This window comes from Perna viridis, chromosome 4 (genome assembly GCF_037379345.1).
Source record: "Perna viridis isolate PV_CMFRI_1.1 ecotype Kerala chromosome 4, ASM3737934v1, whole genome shotgun sequence".
Taxonomy (NCBI): Eukaryota; Metazoa; Mollusca; class Bivalvia; order Mytilida; family Mytilidae; genus Perna; species Perna viridis.
In genome coordinates this window covers 39,175,297-39,196,278 of record NC_142448.1, presented here as the reverse complement: position 1 = coordinate 39,196,278, position 20,982 = coordinate 39,175,297, and the positions used below count along the sequence as shown (strand labels likewise).

The following is a 20,982-nucleotide window of genomic DNA, read 5'->3' as shown; positions in this document are numbered from 1 at the left end:
CCATGGTGGTTCCAGAAATTCAGAAAAGTGAGGGGGGATGCTACTATTTGGCATAATAGGAATGTCAGCTCCAGAAAGTGATTTCTAGAGATTTTCCATTTATATCATGATAAACCAAATTTTATTAAGAATAAGGAACTCTTTGGATCTACCAAAACAGAATTCTTTTTGAACTTCCTTTCGTTCACTGGGTGCTAACACACCATGTTATTTACATTGTTTCCCTACTGCAAATGTCAGATTTTCTAAAACAAAAGATAAAGAAAAATTGAAGAAAGGCAAGAAGGAAATGTCAAAGCAACCATTCAAGCAAAAAATGGGGGCATAAACTGAATCTTAAAACAGTAAGGAAAGGTTAAAAAAAGTTCTCGTAAGAGGCTTACATTTGAAGGAAGCTATACGAAAAGGGTTTTATGGCTTTTATTCCTGTCAAATAAAAGGACTATAGATACATATATGTATATGTATATGTATAAAAACAGCTCAAGATTGATAGCAGTATTATTGGTGAAAAAGGTCAAGGGGTAGGGAACAATGAAGGAAGAAAAAAAATACTGGGATGAAAATCTATATGATTTAACAATTCATGGGAAAATCTATCCATTCTAGATAGTGGTAAAAATTTAATAGTTTTAAATACCACTACAGTTCAAGCAGTAATTTTAAAAAAGAACAAAAAGGGAAAAAAAAAGAAAAAAAAAGGAAACAAACCATGAATGGTGACTTAAATCTCAGCAAGAAACCAGCAGTAAAGAAAAGATAACTTGACAACAGGGAGATAAATTGCGGAAACTAGAGGAAGCTATAAGAAGCTAAATGTTCTGAGCATAAAGGAGGGGGGCAGCTCAGCTCAGCATGTCTGTGTACCAAATGGACTCTTTATCAATAATTTCCTTAATCTGCCAAAGATTCAATAAAAAGGGGGGGGGGGGGTACTCTAGAGATTTCCTGCTTTTCATAATAACGAACAAAATTATTATAGCATGGGGAGGGGGCAGGCCCCTCCTCAGTTCTGCCTATAAGACTACAAAAAGAATATATATCAGGGTACAAAACGGAAGTGATCATAAATGAACCAAAGTAAGCAGGTATTCAATGAAGGAGAAAGTCATGTTATACACAGACAAAAAAATTAAAACATTTCACAGGTGCATTAGAATGATTTTTTCGACAATTTTCGAGCAGATTAGTAAAATCTATCATAACGTGTAACATTTTATCAGTTCATTTTATCTCGAGAAAGCTTAGAATTCTCTTTTTCAATTTGATTATCATTTTTTTTTCTTAGATTTAAATATACAACAAACAAAGCTTTCCAACAATAGGGTACAACTACATTCATGAATCAATTTGGCAAAGGTTTATCTTAGCTGTACAGCATCCTCATCATTGGCAAAAAATTGAAGCAAGAATCAAAACAATTGCAGCATCTATAAATGTTTAAATACAGACAGTATTGTTGATAGCTATCAAACAATAATAAATACACATATTATCCTTTTTGCCCCATCTTTATTTACACAAATCTACCTGTAGGAAGTCGAGATCAAATAGAAATTAAATAAGCCATCGAACATTGTTAACACCCTGGTAGTAAAACAATTTATTTGTTACTGACTTATGTTTAAACAACCATTTTCTCCTGTCACCTGTATTTTTATACATGAGGTGCAATAGACTGCATATAATATCCCATTATTTATTGCTTAATGTTACATTCTATTTCTACTATACCACTCACTCATTCGTTAATTAGACAGCCTTAATTAAGCAACACGACAATTGACTAATTATCTTATAACGAGAAACAAATGATGTGACTATTAGTTATAAATACCTGGCGAATTGACCGCTGTTTCTGTCGATGAAGCTGATGATCAAATCACCTGAGATTGGTGTCCATATCACTCGAGTGTAACAATAGCCTTTCAACACTGCACACTTAAAAACTATCACTTTCCGCTGTTTTTAAAAGTCTGTCGAATAAAATAAGCAAATTATAAAGTTTTTAAATACTTTAAAACCACGGGACAATAACGGCACGACAGCTACATTAAAGTAATGATTGTAGCAATACACATCAATTGGTGATAACTTTATCAAAGCCTTCAGTCATTCATCCTCGGTCTTTTTCTCCTGTGACCGTCTCAATAATACCAGTTTCCATCGCTTAGATTATCTTCGCTAAAAATCAATACAAGCCTTTTCAAATAGCATAATTTTCACTGAATGACAATAACATAATGGCAAAGGATGTTGTCCTGTACGGACCTCTGTGCTATGAGCCCTACATAGCGGTGTTAACATTGTGTCAAATAAGATTTATTATACCCTATTAGGAACGAGTATTCATGAAGAAAAATATTTCACTCATAACATGATATAGTTACATTGATTAAAAGTTGAGATATGGACTTAATATCTATTTACTCAAGATAATCGGGGAACAAGTTTACATTTACCTATACGTCTCAATGTTTACACCGATATTCTTGTAGCGGCTTTTATAAATATTTAATTGGACACCCTTACAACATAGTCATTTTAAATTGAATGATTAAACCTAATAAAACGTACTATTATTGAACAAATATAAAATCACAGGTTATTTATCATGGGACAATAACTTCTACCAATTATTAGCCACATGAAGCAAGTCATTCAATTATTGATCAAAGGGAGATAAATCCGCATGAAGCAAATCATGTGAGCATATTGAACAAGGGGAGGTAAACCAATTGACAGGATAGGATATGTAATTTTGTTAGTTAAAGTAAATCAGCATTATTACATTTGTTAATGGTTTGTTGATGATGAAAGGTAGATAATCTCTGCATGAAATGTTAAAAGTTAATTGAGAATGACTAACATAAACATTCAGATTTAATTGTAGTCTTTAAAAGGATTGATTGATTGATTGATGTTTAATGTCCTAAGATAGTCTCTTCTGAGGAGGCAAGTGAACCTTTCCCTTTTTTTTAAGTTATGAGAAATCTCAACCTTTTCACGAAATGTTCATTTTATTATAAAAACAAATGTGATTTCATTTCAAATTTATTCCATTAAGTCCTCCATCAGTAATGATAAAAGTTTCAAAGTACAAGTTTTTTTTATTGTAATTTAAATCTGTCACATTTTTTGCAATAATTTTTTAATATACAGGTCGGACTCTTTGATTAGCTGGGGTGATGGATCTTATTGTTTTTTTAAAGGTAAGATAACTGGCATAAAGCTAGTGGTCTTCACTTAGACAGAAATAAGACTCTCCAATCCACTAGATACTTGAAAAAAGGACCTTTTAGATTTAAAATAATGCATGGAAACAATTCAATAGTATTAAAAAGAATGGTGTAAATTCAAAAATTATGCTTTTTTAAAACTAGAAAAGTGTGGTTAATTTGAACTAGATTCCATTTAGAAAGGTTTCTCTGAACTTCAAAGCTACTTTTTCACCAAATAATGCAATAAATTATAATTAATTTGGGTCCAATATGCCAAAACTGCAATACTTATTGCATAGAAGAAATTCTAAAATCACAATAAAAGTACTACAATACATTCAGTCATTCCTACATGTAATCTAGCTTTAAATTAAAATATAATACAGTCATAACCACATTTATTATGCTATCTTATTGTTCAACAACTATTGATACCAGATGCTATGGATTTTTTTGGAACCTTGTTTACCAACTGTGCACTGACTTAAGTAGGGCATTTATGACAAGGTTTGAATTACATACAGATCTTAATTTGAGAATTTCTTCAGTGTCTGCATTTGCAATGAAATCCTTGGCCTACAGAGTTCTGATTAATTTTTTTTCATTCTAATACTTATTTAAATCATAATTGGGGAATGATATATTTCATGAAATCATGCAAAGGTGCAGAAGATTTTGACAGAGGTGCAGTTGAGGTTAATATCAGCTTACAAAGCTAAGTGTCTAGTATCTTTTCATTATCGATAGAGACACAGTTGAGGTAAATATCAACTTACAATGCAAAATGTAACAACATCTAGTACCTTTTTGTTGTCAATGTCCATTTTTAAACTCTGAATAAAAAGATGAAAATACAGAGTAGCACAGGGTATGAAATAAAAAAAGCTACATTGCAATTCTGCAAATTGAAGTCCACAGGAAAGATCTTGATATGGATTCATGTTCATAAAATTATTAGGACAGATGAGAAAAAAAAACAACATTGTGCTTATTTGATGTACATGTATTGGGAAACAAAGGGTATTTCAGTGTTTAGAGTTTATTCCTAATTTTACCATGGCTAACCGTAATTGCAGAGTATTTGACCATGGCTAACAGTTATTGCAAAGTATTTGAGCATGGCTAACCATTATTGCAGAGTATTTCACCATGAAAGATGTTGAGGGAAAAAACAAAAATGAGCAGCCAAGGAAAAAAAACCAAAACAAAACAAAACAAAACAAGGAATTTTGATAGCTGATGGACAGATATGGTGATTACTATATACCCCCTAAAGTTTGTTTGCTGGGGGGTGGGTTATAATATTACAGATTAACCTTAGTCTCCAGTTTATTTTTTTTTAAATAAATGTTTTGAGTATGATAATATCTTAGAAGTATATGAAAAATTGCAATCTTTGTTCAATACACCACTACAGAGAAAAAACTTGGAAACATGGTAAAAACTAATCCTAGATATTTGAAATATGACTGTCACTTCTTTATGACGCTGGTGGTAAGATTATCACTTTGTCTACCACGCCACTCGTCTCAAAGCATTTGTGGGCGATCATATCATAATTTAGAACACAGAGGATGGAGGATTAAGAGTATTATGAAACTAGAGCTAACAACAAATTAAAATTTTATTCCACGTAAGCATTCATAAAGTATAGTATGGAGTGTTATTAAGTCTTTAGCAGTCTTTGTAAGAATCATGCAAAATCTGAAAAATGTGATACACCCCAAAAAAGGCTACATACTTTTATTTTGTAATTAAGTTGTTTTATGGGTCTATAATATGAAATGTGTAATTATTCATTCAAATCTTCCTGCTCTTAGGAGATAATCCACATTGAAAATCCAGTAGATTCTATTGTATTTGAGTGCCATTTACAGAGTGATCTCCCTTAATTTTGAAATCTACAGTGCATTCTATACAATTTTTATCTCCTAAGAGCACGGGTTATATGAAAAAAGCACATGTTAATTTCTGTTTACTATGACATTTCAAACAAAGTATCAAAAATAAAAAATTGTAGGCTTTTTATCCATGAATCACATTTTAATTTCTAAGGAAACAAGCAACTCGTAGTCATATGTTACCTGTCACCACAAAAAAAGTAAAGTGAAAAAGTTCCATTACTCCTGTAAATTTGTCAAATCAAAATGGCAGTGCAATATGATCAACTGCAAATGGTGAATAATAATCTTACAAAATTTAGACAAAATCTGACAAGCTGTTTCCAAGGAGTTGCATCCGCAAGTGTGACCTGATAGAAGGATGGACAGACAACAATATTTCTATTGTTCCTTAAGAAAACAACGGGGGAAAAAAAAAGGGATCTTTCAAATAACATAGCACACAAAAAAATTTAAATCCCACAAAGGGTATTTAGTATTTGTGTGACATTAATGTGACATTTTGGAGGACAGACCGACAGACTTGACATGGGCATAACATTAAATGTTAATTACAGCATTTGGACACATGTATAGCATTAAAAGACAGACATATAAAAATTTGTAAAATATGATAATAATGAGAAATTTCACTTTTTTTTTTGATGAAATGAAATATAATATTCAAGTGCTTCATTACAGCAAGTTAAAAACATAATATTTGCATTCTGTCATTAAATTACCATTGTTTTAAAATTTGCTGAGAAATAATATCTTAAACTTTGACATTCAGACCATCAAAAAATAGAAGTCTTTTCCTATAAAATGTGTGAAAATTGCTGCAATGCTTCTAAATTCAACAAGAGTCATAGAATATTGATGAACCACTAAATTCATCACAAACTAAAACGTAAAAGAACCCATTACAGCAAATCAAATAAAATTCCAAGAAATAGCGCGACACAAAAAGAATAAACTCGTATGGTTTCGCAATCTGACAAAAACATATAATATACAAGAATCTCTCTATAGGCATCAATTATTTACAATATCAATAATTAAATTTTATTGATTGTATCACAATTCAAAAGAAATAGTTAATCTGTATGTATAAAGAGAATGGGTCTTTATCAAGCCATAACACAGGCAAATATCCTTCATGCGAAATTCATGAATATAGTGCTTCATGTGTAATTCATGATTATAGTGCTTCATGTGTAATTCACGATTATAGTGCTTCACATGTAATTTACATGAACATCACATGAAGTTAACACAATTCAATAAACAGAATGGGTCTTTATATGAATAGAGCTTTATGTAAAATTCATGTGAACATGAAATTTACTTAATACAATCTTTATGATAAAAGTTCACATGAAAATCATGTGAATTTCATCACAAATTTTTATCAACTGATGTGAAAATCATGTGAAAACCATGTGAAATAATTTTGCCTGTATTCATTTTTTTCATAATTTATCTGCTTATTTGGCACTTTCTGCATATAAGATGCTCATTCAGATGATTCAAGATCCATTATGACCTAGATCTGATATGTAGAAAAAGAGAGGTTGGTGTTCCATGTTAGTTAAGGAAGTAGACCTAAGGAAAGGGACATAAATCTTTAAATCAGTGATGCGTTTGTACCATATTCATTTTCACCATTCCTTTAAAACAGAATGTAATCAGTCCTTTGTTACTTTAATGCATACATGAAATTGATGTAAAATGGTGAATACAAACATTCCAATGATTTGTAAGAGTTATGTCCCTTACCCTAGGTCTATCTCTTTAAGTTCAAGGATGAACTAGTCAGTTGTTGTTTTTTTAGGTCTTTCCCACATGGCATAGCGCTTGTCCTTTTTCTGTCAGTTTTTTTTTTTTTTTTTTCTTCCTACATTTATGTTGACATGGTCTCCCCTCGTTGGTTTTTAAGATATCATGAACGATTTAGGACCATCACTAGACTTCATTGTGAACTTCAGACATTGGTGTTTTTCAAAAATCCCCCCACCCCTTTTTTCAAAAAACATTATGATCTAATTAGCTGGTGGTGGTAAATTTTGGCCAAGTCTTTCTTTTTTTACTGTGAATGTACTTTAATTCTTTGATACCAATTTTCACAGATTAAAAAAGAGACACAAGTTTATGGATTCTTGAATTTGTAGTTATGAAGTTTTCAGAAGTTGAGAGTTTCAAAATATGTATAGCATAATTTGCAATTTAATTTCTTAGAAACTACAGAGACTATGCAATGACTAACACTTCTGTTCATGGATATTTATCTCCCATTTCTATGCTACTATTGTTTATTTAATCAATGATGATTTTTTCTGGCCTTGAGTGTCTGAAACTTAACCTGGATAATGACTGTAAAGCAATAAATCATAGACCCAGAAGCAGGAAGTGAATCTCTCCCTATGTAACATGCAATAGATGGGTATGGTTACAGTATCTTGACTGGTGTTGCAGGAGAAGAAGGATATATTAATAATGCAATATGTCCTTGATTAAATTGACGGAGTTAATTAAGTCTCTTCAAAGACATTTTGCGGCATATATAATTTTACACTGTATGAAGTGTTCGACAGCATTTTTACACTCTTTATAGTTGAATTTTAAAATTAAAAAGTGTGAGCCTTGGCAAACATTTAAAGCTGAAAATTTTACTATCAAGAGTGGAGAAATGTAGTTTGAAATGAAATGTGATGTAAGATTATGTTCTCCTCACACCAGATAGAATTTACTAGAAGAAGGTCAAATTAGAGAAATATATTGTAATAAATAAAATTTTCTTTGACAATGATCATTTTTTAGAAGGTGATTTAGTTAAATTTCTGGACAGCTAGAATCAGGATAACTTAGTGAGGTACATTCAAACATTTCCACTGTCTGTACAATTTTAAGAAAACAGTTAATACAAGTCAAAAATTGTTCACATAAAATTCACTTTAATCAAGAATCTTCATGTGAAATTCACATGAACTTAACATGAAATTCATATGATTTATACATGAATTTCACTTTACATAAATTTGATGTGAAATGTCACAAATATAATTTGCTCAATCTTTGTCAATGTTACTAGAAATTTACATAAAAAACCACATGGAAATATTTTGCCTGTGCTACCAATGGCAACAGAGTAAACAAACCATCACAAAACCTGGCCATTTTGTCTGCTTGTTATAGTAAGCTTTGATTAAACAACTAAGCTAATAAAATGTTGCAGAACAAAATACATAAACAGTTGGAAAAACACAAGAAAAAAAATCTATTTCTTTTGCAAATGACGTAGTAACTAGTGATATTGGCCAATTTTCTAATTAAAACCACCCAGGAAATTTCTCCTATTAAAAGAAAGGATGATAACAACAGTTTAACAGCAAGCTGGGAATCATACCGCTGAAGATAACCTTTTAATCTAAGATTTCATAAATAATATTGTATTATTTCATAAATCTTTAATCTTGTAAAAAGGTTTAAACACACATATTTTCTTTATCAAAACTTTACACAAAGCCATGAATGATCTTCTAAGGCTTGCTTGGTTTATACAAAATGTATTAACACAGGTGTTGATCCAGAGATTTTGAAAAGGGAGATTAAAAAAAAAAAACCTCACTCAAAAATGGGGTGAAAAAAGCAAGGGGTTCCAGGCTATTATTACATGGGCAAAATTATTCCCCTGATTTTCACACGAATTGAGCAAATAAATTTTTCACATGAGTTCACATGAAATTCAGGTGAATTGACCCTTCACATAAAATTCATATGCATTGTTCAAATACAATACATGTAAAGTGAATTTCATGTGAAAATGTATTAACATGAATTTCACATGAAAAGTATTTGCCTGTACAGTCATTGCTTGCTCATGTAGAGCATAAATTCTACAAAAAAGGAATATTTTGACATATGAAACACTGTTTCCCAGTACTTAATCCTATACAGTGAAACCTGTCTAAACCAAACCCCTTTGACTTAAAGTATAAGTGTTTGTAAGAATCAGGCAAAATGAAAAAAATCAGAAATATGCATGATAAAACCCAACTGATCTGACAATGTAATATCCCTCAAGGATACTTTCTCTATTTGAAAAGACCATTATTTAATTTTTGCATCACTGGCTTTGCTTAGAATTTTTCAATAGAATGTTAGAAAAATGAGGTCTTAGAGTTATCTGCCCTTGAAATGATCATTTTCAGTGCATTTCAATGAAATTAATAATAAACTCAAAGCACCAACATGATATGGAAAATATTGTCTTTTTTCCTTGATTCTGATGGTGCAAATAATCAAATTACACTATGAAAATGATGCTTTTTTCATACCATGTTTCACCCACTGTCTGATTCTTACAGAGACTGACACTTATTATTGGTTTTGTTTAGTCAGTTGTTTGTACTAAGGTACATTCAAATTGTTATGAAGTGACTTTGACAAGTGTCTGGTTAAGACAGTTTTTCTGATATTTTAGGTCTGGTTTTAACAGGTATAATTGTACAATAAAACATTTCCTAACCAAACTTTGACTATTCCAAAACCTGCCTAAACTAAGCATATCATAGTCCCTATACATCAGTTTCAATTCATTTTGAACTTGTGTTAACCAAAAACTTAAGAAGTACTCCAGCTAAGAATCATGCAAAATGTGATTCATGGGTAAAAAGCCTACATATTTTTATTTTTGATAATTTGTTTGAATTGCATTAGTAAACAGAAATTAACATTGGGTTTTCATATAACCTGTGTTCTTAAGAGATAAAAATTATATAGAATGCATTGTAGATTACAAAATTAAGGGAGATACTCTGTAAATGACACTCAAATACAATAGAATCTATTGGATTTTCAATGTTGATTATCTTTTAAGAGCAGACAGATTGGGATGAATAATTACACTTTTCATAATACAGACCCATAAAACAACTAAATTACAAAAATAAAAATATGTAGCCTTTTTCGAAGTGTATCACATTTTAGAGATTTTGCATGATTCTTACAAAGACCATTATTTTGTCTGAAAGGGGTAGAGTTTAGACAGGTTTCACTCTAAATAGGTAAAATATCAAGTATTCAAATATACAAAGTGAAATTAGATACTTCAATATTTGTCAGAGGAATTTAGTAAAATTTTCAACAATGGTCAAAGGCACATATTTAATTCAGAGTGCAAACGTGATAATAGACTCGAGAAAACTTTCATTTAAATTTTTTGCGGTTCTTTTGTTACAAGACATAATGCATAGCTTGACAAACTTCTCCCTTCAACCACTTAAATGGGTATCACCTTTTTATGTGAAATAATTATATGTTATAAACCATCCAAAAGTTAATTACATTTCATTTTTTTGCCAAATTTCTGTCCTCTTAAACAAGAACTTTGTACGAGAACCAAAGTTCTTACTTGATGGACCAACAGCTCTTACCAAAGTTCTTTAATTGTAAAAGAATGGATCAGACCCTGCACCTGTAGAAGGGATTAAGGTCAAGGGTCATTTGTCAAATTAAACACTTCCACCCATACCCCAAACAAATATGATGACCATAGTTGTTTTTTTTTGTATGGACCAAAGTTTTTTGATTGTAAAATGCTGGAACAGACCGGACATCTGTAGAAGTATTAGGATCAAGGATCATATGTCCACCTCTAACTACAAATCCAAACGAGGACCATAGTTGCTGTCCAATATATACACACCATCAGTCTGCATGGCATTTGTTCTTACATTGCATATATGTGATTTAGACCTCAATTTGGGTCTGGTGTTATATACCATACACTGCATAGCAAACATCCATTGATATCCCAAACACATAAGCGGACCATAAATTTGGCCTTTGTACAAAGTTCTTATACTAAGCACACTTATTTTAGACCTCACACCTGATCAGTAGAAATGATTATGTTCAGGAGTTAAACACCACATATTAGGGCCCTGTTTCATAAAGAAACGAGACTTTCCTAAAATCCTTTCTCAACTAAAATTTCAACCAATCAAATCACTTGAAATTGAAGAGTTGAGGAAAAACTTTTTATTATTATTATGATACCCAGGCCAGTGCAAACATCTAACAATGCCCATAATCATTTAAATAAAGATCATTCGCATCATATCTCAATTTTCTTTCCATGTAATATTTTACTGAATTAATAAAAAGTAGTAATTTCTGTAAATGTAACAATTAGCTGATTAAAAAAAACCCATGAATTTCAAATTAATCAAAAACAACATAGAATAAGTTTCAGTGCTACTGCACCTAGATCACAAATGTCATTACAGGGAGAAAATTAGGGCTTTCCCTGTGATCCCAAGAGAACTGGTATTCAACTTATTAGAAACCGCACAATGAGTCGCACCAATGTCAACATACTACAGGTTGTTTGTTTGATAATCTGTTTTCTTCTATTGTTAAATCTTAAATCTTGTATGAAGAATTAGACTGAAATAATTCATAAAAAAAGGGGGAGATTTAGAGTTTCATCAAGAGTTAGTATTTACAAAAAATAAATAACAAACATGACAATAGCAATCAAAGTCTGATATTTACACCACAATGGAAGAGGATAAGTGAAACTGACTGAACCAATCACAGAAGGAAATAGCAATACTGGAGACAGAGAAAGCTATGCTGGAGACAGTGATGGTAATACTGGAGACATAGATATCAATGCTGGCGACAAAGATGGCAATACTAGGATAGAGATAGCTTTTCTGGAGACAGACACAGTAATACTGCAGACCGACAGCAATGCTGAAGACAGTGATGTTAATACTGGAGACAGAGATAGCTATGCTGGATACAGTGATATTAATACTGGAGACAGAAGTAGCTATGTTGGAGACAGTGATGTTAATACTGGAGACAAAAATGGCAATACTGGGATAGAGATGGCCTTTCTGGGGACAGACACAGTAATAATGGAGACAATGATGTCAATACTGCTGACAGACAGTCATGCTGGAGACACAGAAGGCAATACTTGAAACATAGGTAACAAAAAATAGCAATACTGGAGATAGATATAGCTATGCTGGAGACAGACAACAATACTGGAGAAATTAATGTTAATACTGGAGACAGACAGCCATGCTGAAGACAGACAAATCAATACTGGAGACAGAGATAGCAATACTGGAGAAAGAAATATCAGATATATGTATAAGGCTTTAGAAGGTCAAGAAACAAAGCAGAAGTTGGTAAAATGGGAAGTGAATATTCATTAAAAAAAATCATACAAATTTGGATTTGAAAAGAGGAAGAAAATCAGGCCTGGACATACAAATATTGGAGACCTCAAAAGTACAGAGAGAGAAACACCCTTTCAAGGATAGCAACACTGAAGACATACCCGGTAATGATAATACACAATACCAGAGACATCTTAAAATAGAGAGAGATGTCCTTGCAGTATAACAATACTGGGATACTAGGGACATCACACTGATACACATTTGTGTCAATTGTTTGATGATTATTATAACAAAATCAATGGTAATCATTTCATTACACTAAACTCATATTTCTAAAACATCAGAGGATTGGCTATAAATCTGGTTGTCTGTTTAGGATCGAGGATCAATTATATGATGAAGGAATCAACAATTAAAACAATACTGCTATGTGGAGAAGTGAAAGCTCAATCCCTAATAAATATGTTATTCCTAAACAACCGCAGATTGAATAATTTTAGCAAAGTCTTTGAATTAATTCAATATATGTTTTAATAATTATCTTATTTTCTACAGACTAAGACATTGATTTTTGCAAAAAAAGACAATTAAGCCATACTTAAACTTCTTTTGAATTTTCTTTTGTTAATATCGGAGAGACTTGTTTAACATTTCAAGATTTCAAGCATCGATCATTGATTTTAAAGCAACAGAACAAAAGAAAGAAAGCATTAGAATGAATATGTAGTCATTGGTTATGACACGTATCATAAGTTTAGTTCATTTTTTTCCCGTAAATGATTAGGTATAGTATTATAAGGTTATTTTGTTGTTTTGGATTCAGTTTATAATAAGGGCAGAAGAGTTACAAAATGAGAAAACATTCACAGCAAATAAAATAGTACACTTCAGAGAATATAAGTGGTCTTCCTATGATTGAATGACCATTATCTGTTGAAAAATCATAAATTATTTAATCGAACAATAAATAAGGACATTTAAACTTTCTATAATGTCATAGGTATTTCAATCTGTGTCATACAGAATGTTTTCATCTCTCTGTCAATTATACAGTAAACTATTTAGGAAAGTTCGTTAGATGATTGTCATTTTATCAAGGAACGAGCAAATCTATTTCTTGAAGTTAACTATACTATTTGCTGTAGTTCATAAGGTAATGGTCATTCAAGCAGAAATGGGCCAGCTCTATTTTCTGAAGTTAACTATTTTACTTGCTGTTAAAAAAAAAACACGGACAGAATTACGAGAGCAGATAATCATTACAGGAAACTATCAAACATGAACCATGGTAGATATGCAAAAAGTAGTATCGGAACTTATAACAAAGAGAAATAACCAGAGGCTCACGTGAGCCTGTATCGCTCACCTGGTTTAATTACTTGCTAAATATTTCATATAATTTTGCGTAAATTTACAAGGAATTTTCCTTAGATGAAGATTTTCTTGCAATTTAAAGCATTGGTAAACAGGAATTATTGCATGGGACAGGTTGGAAAGGGGACATAATGCATAGTTTGCAACCCCATCATACTAAAATCCGGAACCAGGCCTTTAAAAATGCAGAAATTGCCATTGTTTTGCGGAATCCATGAAATTTCTGCAAAACACAGCGTTTCTTAGCCTCCAACATGATTACTTTGCTAAAAAACTAATCTTATTAAACTAGGCATTTCACATCCAGTTTTGTATGGAAATATAGTTTACAAGGCACATAAATGCAAACAATGTCCATCAAATCTTAAGAATTATTTAAATAGACTGATTCATAAAGGATATAAATTCGACATTGTTGTCAGATCATTAAATCTTGTCTTTGTAGGAAAAAATATTGATACTCTTATTAGATCATTACATTATAACTTAATCATTCATATTTTAGCATTTTAGTCATTGCACAACTTCTTGCTAGACCAACATAGTCTATGATGTTGCAGTTCTAAATCCTTTGGAAGTTTTGTAACTGATATTTTTTGTGTTGGGAGGCTTGAAGATTTGTCATCCTTATTTGTGTACTGAGCTTGCTTTCAGTAACTGCGAGCATTCATTGTTTATACCTCATTTGTTTGTCTTCTATGTTATTGTTAATAATTGTTGAGGTACTTTTCTAATGAATTGGATGTATTTCAGGTTGATTTTTACTGTGTGTCTAACTTTGTATTTATTTTAGCCTTTGACCGTATAGAGGGGGAGGGTTTGGATCCAACAAAACTAGTTTAACCCCGCTGCATATTGTTTGCGCCTGTCCCAAGGCAGGAAATATAGTCACTGGCATGTAGTTGTCTTTTTTTAAAACATTTTAGTTTCTTACCATAAATGATAAACTGATATAGTATTGAGGAAGGGCCGGACCTTTTTCGGGATGCTGGGATCAGAGGTTTTTAAGCTCAGGATTTCGGGATTTCTGAGAATTAAGCCCGGGATTTCGGGAAATAAATCCACCGGGAATCGGGATTTTAGCAGTTTTTAAGTTCCTTTGTTGTTCGGGATTTCGGGATTTAGTAAAAATAAAGTCAGGATTCCGGGATCAGACCCCCTCCAGCCCCCCCTCAGTATTGTGTTCACTGATTTATCCACTTTGTTTTTATTGGGGCAATTTAGAGCTTGCTACATGGAGGAAATTTCCCACTTGTTGAAGATCATGTGGCGACCTCTAGATGTATATTTTCTCGAGCGGAAACTTTGGTTAAGTTAAGATCCACAGTGGCAGCCATTTTGAAATGGCAAAAGAATCACAAGCTTTCATCTCCTCATGCCAACGATCATTTGTTTCCAGTTTTGTTTCATTTGGTCAAGCGGTTTCCGAGAAAAAGATTTTTACATGTTTTTCTCATAGGGTCCAATGTTAAACTAAGATCCTCGGTGGCGGCCATTTTGAATTTCCGATTGGCACCAAAATCACAAACTTTCATTCGCTCATATCAGTGAACATTTGTGTCAAGTTTTGTTTAATTTGGTCAAGTGGTTTCCGAGAAGAAGATTTTTACATGTTTTTCCCATAGGGTCCAATGTTAAACTAAGATCCTCGGTGGCGGCCATCTTGAATTTCTGATCGCCACCAAAATCACAACCTTTCATCCCCTCATATCAGTGAACATTTAATAGTGTCAAGTTTTGTTTAATTTGGTCAAGTGGTTCCGAGAAGAAGATGTTTACATGTTTTTCCTATAGGGTCCAATGTTAAACTAAGATCCTCGGTGGCGGCCATCTTGAATTTCCGATTGGCACCAAAATCACAAACTTTCATTCGCTCATATCAGTGAACATTTGTGTCAAGTTTTGTTTAATTTGGTCAAGTGGTTTCCGAGAAGAAGATTTTTACATGTTTCTCCCATAGGGTCCAATGTTAAACTAAGATCCTCGGTGGCGGCCATCTTGAATTTCCGATCGGCACCAAAATCACAAACTTTCATTCGCTCATACCAGTGAACATTTGTGTCAAGTTTGGTTTTATTTGGCCCTGTGGTTTCAGAGAAGAAGATTGAAATGTAAAAGTTTACGGACGGACGACGGACGGACGGACGGACGGACGGACGGACGATGGACGCCAAGTGATGGCAAAAGCTCACATGGCCTTTGGCCAAGTGAGCTAAAAATCTATACTCTGGCATCGTTTTAACCAGTTATTATTTTTGATATAGAAATATTATAACTTGACAGCTGTTTTACAGATAAAGATTTCCCATAATTGAACACTATCAGATGCTCTCCTTTTATTTTATGACCCAAAAAGTGTAAAACTACAGTAAAATAGTGCAACATAACTAATTGGATACAAAAATATTGCTGTAGAAATAAAAGATAATAACCCAATGTAATAAAGCTGGTACCTTTTTAAATTCTTCCTATTATCTGAATTCTTTGGTTAACGGATGTCATAATATTGTTAAAGGCATAAACAAAGTACCCAAAAACTTTTAAGGCCAAAGGTCACATTTGAAAGAAATACAATTCCTAAAAATATAAAGTACCAAACTGGAACTTCTCTTATAAGAGATCAAATGTTATGCTCAGTAAATGTGCACTGAAAGATGGTTTGGGTAGGAGTACCAGTAAAGGTCATAGGTCATATAATAAATTAGTAGAGGCTTGAAAGGGTTAAGGTTAGTTATTTAAAAACACTAAAGGTTAAAGGTCATATTAAAAAAACATTATTTTAAGCATTAAGGCATAAGGTGGGAAGGAGATTTCTGCTGGGTCAGATCCCCTTTGGGGAAAAATTTTGTTAATTAGGTGACAGAATTCAGCAAAATTAAGTTCATAACAACCCTTTCTTTTTTTATTCATTTATTTTTTTTTTACAGATTCTTTTTAAAAAAAAAAAAAATTCTGGATCTGTTCAAGCCATTCATATAGAACATATAACCATCAAACAAACCATTTTCTTTAATAGTGATATACAAATTTAATGGAACACCCACGACATTGTTTTTTGTCTGAAATGAAATAAGGAAGATATTATGTCTGTTTCTAATCAATACGATTTTAGGAGAAAAAGAACTACTACTTATATTGGTTATTAGTCGAATCCTTCTTAATAGTCGTTCATTTACTTTCAGACGGGTGGATATCGGAAATCAATTTTTACTTGAAATAAACAATTACATCCTAGATCACACAAAACATAAATCATTGTCGAGAATGGTAATCTTTTCTGTCTAAAAGAAATAATTAAGATTATTCCAAGTCGCACGTCTATCTACGACAAATATAATTCAATTGTTCGGAATAGAGAGACTTTACCAATCCCTCGTCTTGTATATTTGATTGTAATGAGTAATAAGTTGTTTTGTCAAAGGACAAGATTAACTGGCACAAAATCTCTCCATTATAAAAGCGAAGAAAACGAAGCAATTAGATTAACGCAAAATTGTGATCGCAGCAAATTTTACATCTGATCCTGCTACGGAATAAAGATATCGATGATTAACTGAAACTGATTCACAAAAGGTCGTCTCTTGATTGCATACAATTTTTTCATACAATTTCAATATTGGGAAAATCTTTGTGATTTTCCATGTTAGCATCGAGTCAACTTAATTGTGTTCTTCTATTTGTCAGCTTACATCAAAACGACTAATTGTATAGATGTATCGGCACTTGAGTGTTCTCAGGTCCTTGATGATATTTCTAATAAATAGTTGAAGAGGATAAAACTTTCAGAAAAATTAAACTACACAATGGCTTGACACCGTGATTTATGTGCTTACACAAGAAATCAGTTTAAGCTTTTATGCCAATACGATCTTTAAATGGCTTTAATAAACACTAATATTTCTTCCCTGGCAACACCATAAGTTACAGAAAAAACAAGAATAAGTGGCTTCTATGCAACACTGTCAATTCAATTTTTTCCCTGTACTTAGTGCACTGGATAATAGACCATTTTCAAATTAGGAAGTGTTTTAAAATATAGGCAGTAGGCGGCAATGTCTACCTGCTATCTGAATTTTTGCTGCCTTCCAAATTTTGCATTGAGGAATATTGTACAGGTAGCTACCTTCTTTAAGTGTTATAGCTGGCTACTTCTTGAACTTCTGAAAGCCCTGAAGAAAAAAGAAATCTGTGAGCAATGCTCACTAGTGATACCCCCGCTTTCACTCAAAATATAAGGAAAATATAAGGAAAAGTCCACCGTAAACAAGAAGTTGTGGTCAAATTTTGCTGAATATGTATCCCACCATATAGGAAGAATGTGTTAAAATGTCAAGCGGCTGTGATGAGTAGTTGCTGAGAAAAATTAGACAAAAATTTCAACTTTCAAAAATATGAAGTACAAAATAAAGTCCTTGATAAACAGAAGATGTTGTCAAATTTTTTATACAAACGGAAAGAATGTGTAAAAATTTCAAGCCACTGTGATGAGTTGTTGAGAAAACTGACCAATAAAAGTGTAATGGAAACACAGACAAGTGTAAAACAGTATATTCCCCCCTCCACCCTCTCCTGTAGAGAGGGGTAATAATCATGATTGCTTCCATTTTTAAAGCAAGCTAATTGACAATTACCACTAAATGTTCAAATTTATGTATATATTTACATAATTGACAAGATATTTTATACATCATTCCTAACAAGACATCTGATCATGACCACCCCCCCTCCCCCCCCCTCCATAATTGTTTGAAAAACGCACTAAGTATTTAATTCTTATGCAACATGTGTTGTAACCAGGAATTCATTCGGATAACATCATAAATTTCAGGATTGACCGCCTCAAAGTTTTATGCATTTGCATAGTTATTTCTAAAAGCTTTCAATATTCATAATCACAGACATACATGTATTAGATAGTTGCATTGAAATGATGATAACCAAATTGAATTTGAAAATTTGTCGTTGACAATCTAAATTTGATGGTTGCAAATATCCATTTAATGGCTCCACTTATGTAAACTCAGTTTGCATCCATCAAATCTCCTAATATTCAATAACAATGCAGTTATCCCCTATATAGGATGTTGATAAGTCTTAAATCTGCAGGGAGTAAGTGCAGTAAGGAACCTGCTATTGAATCTGTATTGAAGCTGCACAGCAAAAACTTGTATTGAGTGGTTGCAAAGTGTGACCAAAAATATGTTGCCACATATCATTAATGGTTAAAAAATACAATAAGTTATTAAGAAGTTATTAAGCTGATATATGCCACAGATCTGGAATCGGTAGCCCTGAATGTAACCACATACCAATTACTGAGTGATTCTCATATGTAGTTCTACGATAAATGTAAAACAGTAAAAAAAAATGTTTTGAACAAATGAATGGATGGACAGGCAGGATGGGGAAAAAAAGTAGGGTAGGGTCTACCCCATTTAAATTCAGAGTAGGGGTATAAAAATGCCCTTTATAAATCAGAAAATTTAAGGTTTGGATCATCGAAGAGAAGTACAATGAATCTAATTAAACGGAACCACATTTCATTTTCAGGATTCAGGATTATTCAAGGTTTGGTATAGACAGGTATTCGGATTATTCAGGGTTTTATTTAGGTAGCTTTCACTGTACTAATTTTAGTTCCTTGGTACTTTATTTTTAGGTCTCCAAGCCAGTGCAAGGTGACCATACCAATATTGAACTAAACATGGCTCATTATAGCTATAGTACTTAAAATAAGAAGATTTTAAAAGTACTTATTTTCAATGGTCCATCCATACAACGTTTCTTCAAAACTTGGTGAAAAAATAATCAGCGTCATTTAGGATAGAAAGCATATCTTACTTAGCTGTTTAATTTTATCAATGGTCTACCTATACCTTATTCCTGCCAAGTTTGATGAAAATCTAACCAAAATCTTTATAAAGGGAAAGAAAGCAGATTTTAATTATCTTATTAATGTAATGGTCCATCTATACTTCATTCCTGCCAAGTTTGATGAAAATCTAACCAAAGTCTTCATAAAGGGAAAGAAAGCAGATTTTAATTATCTTATTATTGTAATGGTCCATCCCTACTTTATTCCTGCCAAGTTTGGTGAAAATCTAACCAAAACCTTTATAAAGGGAAAGGAAAAAAAATTTAATTATCTAATTATTGTAATGGTCCATCCATACATTATTCCTGCAGAGTTTAGTAAAAATCTAACTAGTGCAATTAAAGAAAAAAAGCAAATTTTACTTTTTCAACAGACAATCCGTACGTCAATCCTGCAAAGTTTGGTGAAAATCTAACAAGTGCCATTTATGAAAAGAACCTTAACATAAATGAGACAGACAGAGAATGTTTAATGAAAAAGTGTTCCTAAGAACATGTAAACTATTCTATAAAGGCTGTAATTGCATAATTTTAACAGTATTTCCTTATTTTTTGGTTGTCAAGTACTGCTAGAAGATGTACACAAATAGCATCAGATATTGGTAATTATTGCACTTTCCGTGCAGACCAAACATGATATTGGTATAGGAATTCTCTGATGTAATGCTCGCAGATAACAATTGGATTCCCCATTTCCCGAAAAGGTACAAAAAGGTGTTAATATCGACAAAGATAATGCTAAATTCAGTGCAGCAGGTTTGAGTTGCAGGAGTCTTATAATGGCATACCATGAGCCAAATTAGATGTTTTTCTTATTGATTTCACATAACCATGTTTCTGGGTCAGTATACCATAATTTAATGACAACTTTAAGTGTGATGAAATACCTCATTTCAAAAAACAAATTGAATGATTTTTGTTAACTTTTACTAACCAACACATTACGTGAACTGCAATGAAACATGCATAAAGCTCAAACCTGAAAAAAAAACTCTGTAAACCAATCTATTTTTTCAAATCACTTGAATCTGTACAAACTAGAAAGATGGTCATTCTTAACAGATTTCTGTGAAGATAATTACTAATACTTAAATCAAGTTAAAGGCTACCGGTCAAGGAGTACATCTTGCCTGCAAGTAATTCTCGCCAACCAATTTTTTGTCCTCTCCTTTGAAACAAGTTTATGCCCATAATTTAAGACAAAGCCTCTAACAGATTGCTGATGTTTTTCTTTCAAGAATGAGTTACCATACAATGATTTTCATAGAGAAATAAAATTTGGTGAGCAGATTGGCAAGAATTGCTTATGCCTTGAAAATGGTGAGATCAGTAAAGACAGGCCACATACATTATACCCTGAACAACATCATTGCAGCATAGGATACAATTACTTACTTGAAGCTGATAGAAGAAAAGCTGAGGATTAACAGA

General features: G+C 32.3%; 1 protein-coding gene across 2 annotated transcripts in view; it reads right to left on the bottom strand.

The window, feature by feature from the left end:
• Positions 1 to 20,982, bottom strand: part of LOC148620026 (zinc finger MIZ domain-containing protein 1-like) — a 207,526-nt gene that overhangs the window by 145,240 nt on the left and 41,304 nt on the right. Inside the window, exon 3 of one of the 2 annotated variants that reach the window (XM_088580538.1) lies at positions 1,838 to 1,976. The gene's annotated coding sequence lies outside the window, so the exon portion shown is untranslated. Of the gene's footprint in view, positions 1 to 1,837; positions 2,275 to 20,982 lie in introns of those variants that run through there. The other variant, XM_088580539.1, reaches the window with a different exon arrangement.